The sequence below is a fragment of the Galeopterus variegatus genome, unplaced genomic scaffold (genome assembly GCF_000696425.1).
Source record: "Galeopterus variegatus unplaced genomic scaffold, G_variegatus-3.0.2 Scaffold2408, whole genome shotgun sequence".
Taxonomy (NCBI): Eukaryota; Metazoa; Chordata; class Mammalia; order Dermoptera; family Cynocephalidae; genus Galeopterus; species Galeopterus variegatus.
This window is the reverse complement of record NW_007728519.1, coordinates 140,680-148,287: the sequence shown is the minus strand read 5'-3', so window position 1 is coordinate 148,287 and position 7,608 is coordinate 140,680. Positions and strand designations below refer to the sequence as shown.

The following is a 7,608-nucleotide window of genomic DNA, read 5'->3' as shown; positions in this document are numbered from 1 at the left end:
GGGCGGGGCGGGGGCTGGGGGCGCCGCGGGGCCGCTCCGCCAGAGGCCGCCTAGCGCGCGGACCGGCTCCCGGTTCGAGTCTCACGGACGGGCACACTGAGGCCTGGAGAGGGCTCGGGGACAAGGCTCGGGCTCGAGTCCCGCCGCCGCAGGTAGCCCGCTCGGAGGCCGCCTCGGGCCGGTGGAGGAGCCCCTGGAGAACATCCCCAGCCCTGCTGGTGGCTGACGATGATCTTGAGCGAGTTACTTCGCACATCCCCCGCCCCCCACGCCCCCGACCCTTTTCTCTAACATAATAGCACTTAAACCGGAGAGTTGGCGTGAGGAGAAAATAAATCAGAGCTGGTAAAGCCCACAGCATAGTACCGGGGATGTAGTTAGGATAAGCGTCCATGGTTCCTCCAGTGGTTCTCCCTTCAACAATCACGCATCACCCTTGGTGTGCCAGGCACTGTGTATAGGGTCATTATTGCAGTGCCCACCAGCACTCTGCTACACAATTCTGTTTAACCAACACGTCATTTTAGCGGAGAGGAAACCCAGGGAGGTGAAGTTACTTGCCCAAGGTCACCCAGCTAGTAAACGACTAAGTGCAAATACATCCCCAGCCTGTGCTCTTCCTGCAGAAGTGGTCCGCTGTTAGGGTGGGTCCAAGGAGGCATCCCAGAGCCAAGCACATCTAATTTGGCTCTTGAACGAGTAGTCTTCAAGGGGGATGGTCATTTCAGGCCGAGGGAGCATGTGTGCAAAGACACAAAGGCATGATACCGGCTGGCTGGCTGGAGGGACCTGTGTGGCAGGAGTATGGGAGACATGGCTAAGGTGTTGATGCTGATGAAGTTAGAGAGAGAAAGGAAGCCAGACATGGGAGGAGGTCTTTGCATGCCTACATAAAGAGCTCGGGATTTATTTTGTAGTCAGTGATTTTTAAAGTGTGGTCCTGGGAACCCTGGGTGTCTCTGAGATCCTCACAGGGCCCAGTGAAATCAAAATTATTTTCCTACTAATGCTAAACGGTATTTGCTTTTTTCATTCTCATTCTCTCACAAGTGTACAGTGAAGTGTTCCATACGACATACGACATCGCAACAGATTAAGTGCAGAAACACCTTTTAGAATCCAGCTGTCTTAAACCAGGCGTTAAAAGAGATTTGCACAAAGGTAAAACACCACTATTCTTGTTAATTTTTTCTTTTAGAAAATATATATTTCATTTAAAAGATGTTTATGCATATACTGGGTTTATTATAATTTTTAAATTAATGTTTTTATAAATTTTCTCAGTTTTAATTTCTAATATGGTAAATACCTATAGAAGTAACAAACTGTGCACAAAAAAAGTTCTTTGAGGTCCTCAATAGTTTTTAGGAGTGGAAAGGAGTCCTGAGTCCAAAAGATTTATGAATACCTGGTATAGGCAACAAGAAGCTACGGAAGAGTTTTAAGTAGAAAATGACTTAATCAGATTTGCATTTTAGAAAGAGCTTTCAAGACCTAAGCTAGGCCCTGAGGGATGAGTTCACAAGGCACAGGCATAGAAACATGAAAGTGCAGGGCTGGTAAGCAACAGAGCTATAGTACGGTCTTTTTGTTCCTAATTTGATATTGCCTTGCCACCTGACAAGTAAGCGCCAGGGCATGTATCCCACTTTATACCTTTATTTCTACTTTGCCCTGTGTCGTGAGGATTCTGCTGATGTTTGCTGTGGATACTGCTGCAGTTTCTCATCCAGCATAGTGTTGCCTCTTCTCATTTCCTATTTTCTGAAAAGCAGTTGAGTCAGGGATGCAGACAAGAGGAAAGGAAGAGGTTATTAATGACAGTGTGAGTGGGTGTGGGAATCCTGGCAGAAGGTGCCCTAAGGCTACATACACAGCCTAGGGTATCCTTCAAATACTTCTAGAGCTCTTCAGGTAAGCGAAAAAGAAAACAATTGCATGAAAACCTCTGCTGTCTGGAAAGAATCTTTTGAAGATAAGTTACCCCAGAGTTCAGAGAGTCTGTTCCATTAATATTAGAAAAATTATCCATATCAGATGAATAACTTTTAAAGATGTATTATAAACTCCCTAGCCATCCTAATTTAAATATACAGAAATAAATTTAGTATTTTCTTGGCTCATTATGAACGTGAATCAATAGCAATACTAGGCCTTATTATTAAGAAATCCTCTTGGGCTATTAAAGAGTAAAGACTATATTGCACCTTAACAAATGGCCTCAAAATGCTATGCTTTTGGAGTTTTCATGATGATTTCTTAAAGTTTCTGGTTATCCGCTGCCATTCTCTTACTTTCATTATGCCTGTCCCTTTATATCTGCTTCTAATCTACTAAAGCCAAGAAGGTAAATAATCCAAGTTTACTGGATTCACATCAAATACCCTCTGAGCAGGGGTCTGAGGGACTATCCTGGGATAAAGAACTGAGAAGGCCAGCTGTGGTGGCATTAGAATAGGGTGGTTGATTATGAGCTATGGAGTTAGCCTTAATTTTTCTGGTTTCAGTTTCTTCCTCTTTAAAATGGAAATAATCATATACCCATCCCAGCAAAGCATTTAGTCTATGTTATCAGCCCTTCCCCAGATTTACTTGTCCTCAGTTCCACTTCTATCCATATAGAATCCTCAGACTTAACAGGTTAAAAACCAAAATCATGAATTTCCATCCTAAACCTTCTGGATCTGTGTTCCCCATTTCAGATAATGACACCACCATCTTCCCAGTCACCCAGGCTTAAAAGTGTGGTCATGTTTTTTAAAATGCCTCCCTTTCCTCCTCCATATCCAGTCAATTTCCAAAGCACATTGTCTTTGCCCTAGTGGAGGCCCCATCCCCTGGACTATTGGAGCTATAACCTAATTCTTGACTCTCTTCTCTCAAACTTGCCTACCACAGCTGCCAGATCCTGGAAACATCATGTCACATTCCACAGTTCATAAAAATAAGTCCTCACTACCCACAGGAACAAAAGTCCAAACTCCTTAGCCTTGCATCCAGGGCTCGCCATGTTCTTGCCCCAAGCTTTCTTTCTTAATTTATTTCTTACTCTTCTCCTTTACTTACCTTTTAATTCTCTTGTAGTTTTCATCCTGTGCTACTCTAGGCTTTTCATATACTGTTCCATCTTCTTAGAATGCCTTCCTCTCTGTTTCTGTATGTCTAAATCCTACCCATCTTTTAAAACTGATTTATACTCTGATTTATACTACCTTTGAGATAGGAGGTGCTCAGCTTCCCCCGGTTTGGGTTTCAGGACATACCTTGTTTCAAGCCACTCCCCAAGGTCTCAGGCTCCTCCTCTAGGCATTCCCCTAGAGAGTTACAGTTGCTTGTTACACTTATTACACTTTCAGTACCAACATTGGGAGATTGACACCATAAGGGGTGGACTTATGCAAATCAAGTGGCTGAGCATGCTTGGTAGAAAGGAGTTATATAATTCTAGTAGCTGAGCATGCTCAGTAAAAGGAATTTATACAGGCTTATATGACCCCAGTGACAGCATGCTCAGTGAAAGGGAGTTTATCGTTTGAATGACCTTCCACTGGAGGCACCAAAGAGTACAGAATACAATATGTTCTGCACATGTGATAGAATTTGACCAATGAACATGCCCTAAAAGGAGACCAACTAAGCATGTGCAAGACTGTGTTACATAACTGGTAACCAATTCCTTAATTGAATATTCATTAGATAGCATGAATATGTATTAGATAGCAAAGCTATAAAAGTTGAATCCCAGCAGAAGGCGGGGTTGTTGCCCACTTCTCCTGGGGCCATCCCAGACTTCACTGGGGAGGTGTGTATGCTTTACTTTTGTGTTAAGCTTACTTCTAGTGGGGAGCTGCTCACTCTCTTGAGCAGCCTACACTTTGTACTAAACTGAGTATTTCTTATTTTTGTGTTAAACTTGGTATGGGCCCTGTTCAGTCTCTGGAGCTAGGCTACACTTTTCTCTTTGAAGTCTGTGTTCCTTACTTTGCTACATTAAAACTGCTTTCACTTTCTACTGTGACTCTGCTCTTGAATTCTTTCCTGTGGTGGAGTCAAGAACCTGCTAGAGGACACGGTGGGTCGAGCCCAGCTATCTGGCCTCTCCAGACCCTCTCTGGTATCACCATGAAGGCTTCTATGATCATCCAGCTTGAATAATCAAAACTAACATTTGTATAATGCTTACTATGGACCAGGCACTCTTCTAGATGCTTTGAATGAACTGTCTTAATTCTTCTTACAATTTAATTTAATTTTCACAACAAACCTATGCAGTAAGTATTGTTATTATTGGTATTTTACAGATAAGAAAACTGAGGCACAGGGAGGTAAAGTAACTTGTCCAAGGTCACAGGGCTAGTAAGTGGTGGAGCCAGAAGAGCAGCCCAGCTCTAAAGCCCACCTTCTTAACCACTGTGTCAATGTGAAATGGGCTCTTCTGCCTCCACTCCTGTTAGCTCTCATGGCAGGCCACACAAACCTCTCTCAAGGGCTTTATCACTTTCTACTTCATTATTGGTTAACATGTCATATCTTGCCTGACACAGTAAATTTCTTAAAAGCAGGATCAGGGCTGGCTGGTTAGCTCAGTTGGTTAGAGTGTGGTGTTATAACACCAAAGTCAACGGGGTTTGGGTCCCCATACCCTTTTAGCCACCAAAAAAAAAAAAAAAGCAAGATCAGTGTCTGATCTACAATAGTACCTGGTGGATGCTTAGTAAGTATATTTTTTAAAAAATGAATGAATATACTGGGCCGAGCCTGTGGCGCACTCGGGAGAGTGCAGCACTGGGAGCGCAGCAGTGCTCCCGCCGTGGGTTCAGATCCTATATAGGGATGAGCGCTCACAGCGCTCACTGGCTGAGCGCGGTGCGGCCGGTCTCAAAAAGGACAAAAAAAATATGAATGAATATACAGTAGAACACTCTATAGCAATAAAAATGAGTGATCTGGAACTGGATTGACAAACAATGGTCCTTGGGCCAAATCTGGCCCCCCCTCCTATTTGTGTTTGGCCCAGGAACTAAGAATAGTTTTTACATTTCTTAATAGTAGAAAAAAATCAAAAGAAGAGTAGTATCCCATGACATAAAAAGTATATGCCAACATTTTATTGTAACACAGTGAGGCTTTTTATGGTTGCCTTTGTACTATGATGGGCCTTATGACCTGCAAAACCTAAAATATTTACTATCTGTACCTATACAGAAGATTTTGCCAACCCCTGATCTTGAGCTATGTGTAATAACATGACAATATCTTAGAAACAGTATTGAACAAAAAAGGATAAGCAGTATTATGCTACTTATATAGTTTTAAAATAAGGAAGACAATACCAATTTTGTTGAGGGCCACACATACATATACAATAAAAATATAAAGACATGCATGGAAACAATAAACCTCCAGTTCAGGGTGGTGGTTATCTCTAAGGGTTTGGGAGTGGGAATGTCAACAGGGAGGAGTACTCAGGGGATTCTAATGATTTGTGAGCAAGGTGGAGGGTACACGAGGGTTCATTGTGATATTCCTTTTTCTTTCATATTAAAAACAATACAAAATGTTTCATGAGAAATGAATAAATGAGGTTCAAAGACTTTTTGTCTTCTACTTTGGCTCCTTGAAAATACTTATATTTGGGTTTCACCTATAGCTAAGGTGTTATGTGAAATATAAATCCTGATGCCCCTGCTGCACTAGATGTAGAATGGGTATGAGTATCATTTTGAACATGGTGACTCTCAGGTCACACACGGGTGTCCTGATTAATAATACCTCTGTCAACAGCGTTTCTTGGAAGGAAGTTCACCCAAGCCAAGGCTGGGGCAGCAGCTGGGGAAGCTGAGGCTGCGCTGATTGCTTTGTCTCCGGAATAGGCCTTAGAGCATTTATCCAGGTATTGGTCTCACTATTAGTCTGCCCATCTTTGGGAATAGGAAATGGACAGAGTGTACCCAGGTCCTGTGTAGTAGGCAGAATTAGGAATAGCCCTAAGGTTACAAGAATAATTAGATACAGCCTGAATCCAAGGAGCCCATAGCTGGAGAAACTAATATGTTGACGCTTAATAAGAGGACAATGTATATGTGCTTATATTAGTTTTCTATTGCTTCATAGCAAGTTACCACAAATATAGCAGCTTAAAACAACACTCATTGATTAGTTTACAGTTCTGTAGGTCAGAAATCTGACGTGCAGTGGTTGGGTTCTCTGCTTAGGGTGTTATAAGGCTGAAATCAAGGTGTCTGGAGGCTAGACGAGGGAAAGGTCTGCCCCACACTCCTTCAGGTTGTTGGCAGAATTCATTTCCCTGTAATTGTAGGACTGAAATCCCCATTGTCTTGCTAGCTGTCAACTGGGGACCACTCTCAGCTCCTTGCCACATGGACCCATTTATCTCATTGACAGAGAACCTCCCTCACATCAAATTCCTCTTATTTTCTGAATCACACTCCTTTCTAGCAAGCATGCTCAGCCACTTGATTTGCATAAGTCCACCCCTTGTGGTGTCAATCTCCCAATGTTGGTACTGAAAGTGTAATAAGTGTAACAAGCAACTGTAACTCTCCTCTAGGGGAATGCCTAGAGGAGGAGCCTGAGACCTTGGGGAGTGGCTTGAAACAAGGTATGTCCTGAAACCCAAACCGGGGGAAGCTGAGCACCTCCTATCTCAAAGGTAGTATAAATCAGAGTATAAATCAGTTTTAAAAGATGGGTAGGATTTAGACATACAGAAACAGAGAGGAAGGCATTCTAAGAAGATGGAACAGTATATGAAAAGCCTAGAGTAGCACAGGATGAAAACTACAAGAGAATTAAAAGGTAAGTAAAGGAGAAGAGTAAGAAATAAATTAAGAAAGAAAGCTTGGGGCAAGAACATGGCGAGCCCTGGATGCAAGGCTAAGGAGTTTAGACTTTTGTTCCTGTGGGTAGTGAGGACTTATTTTTATGAACTGTGGAATGTGACATGATGTTTCCAGGATCTGGCAGCTGTGGTAGGCAAGTTTGAGAGAAGAGAGTCAAGAATTAGGTTATAGCTCCAATAGTCCAGGGGATGGGGCCTCCACTAGGGCAAAGACAATGTGCTTTGGAAATTGACTGGATATGGAGGAGGAAAGGGAGGCATTTTAAAAAACATGACCACACTTTTAAGCCTGGGTGACTGGGAAGATGGTGGTGTCATTATCTGAAATGGGGAACACAGATCCAGAAGGTTTAGGATGGAAATTCATGATTTTGGTTTTTAACCTGTTAAGTCTGAGGATTCTATATGGATAGAAGTGGAACTGAGGACAAGTAAATCTGGGGAAGGGCTGATAACATAGACTAAATGCTTTGCTGGGATGGGTATATGATTATTTCCATTTTAAAGAGGAAGAAACTGAAACCAGAAAAATTAAGGCTAACTCCATAGCTCATAATCAACCACCCTATTCTAATGCCACCACAGCTGGCCTTCTCAGTTCTTTATCCCAGGATAGTCCCTCAGACCCCTGCTCAGAGGGTATTTGATGTGAATCCAGTAAACTTGGATTATTTACCTTCTTGGCTTTAGTAGATTAGAAGCAGATATAAAGGGACAGGCATAATGAAAGTAAGAGAATGGCAGCG

At 42.7% G+C, this 7,608-nt stretch overlaps 1 long non-coding RNA gene across 1 annotated transcript in view; it reads left to right on the top strand.

The window, feature by feature from the left end:
- Positions 1-454: 454 nt before the first annotated feature.
- Positions 455-7,608, top strand: part of LOC103597749 — a 10,674-nt gene continuing 3,520 nt past the window's right edge. Inside the window, exon 1 of the long non-coding RNA XR_551129.1 lies at positions 455-1,161. This is a non-coding gene — a long non-coding RNA (uncharacterized LOC103597749). The remainder of the gene's footprint in view (positions 1,162-7,608) is intronic.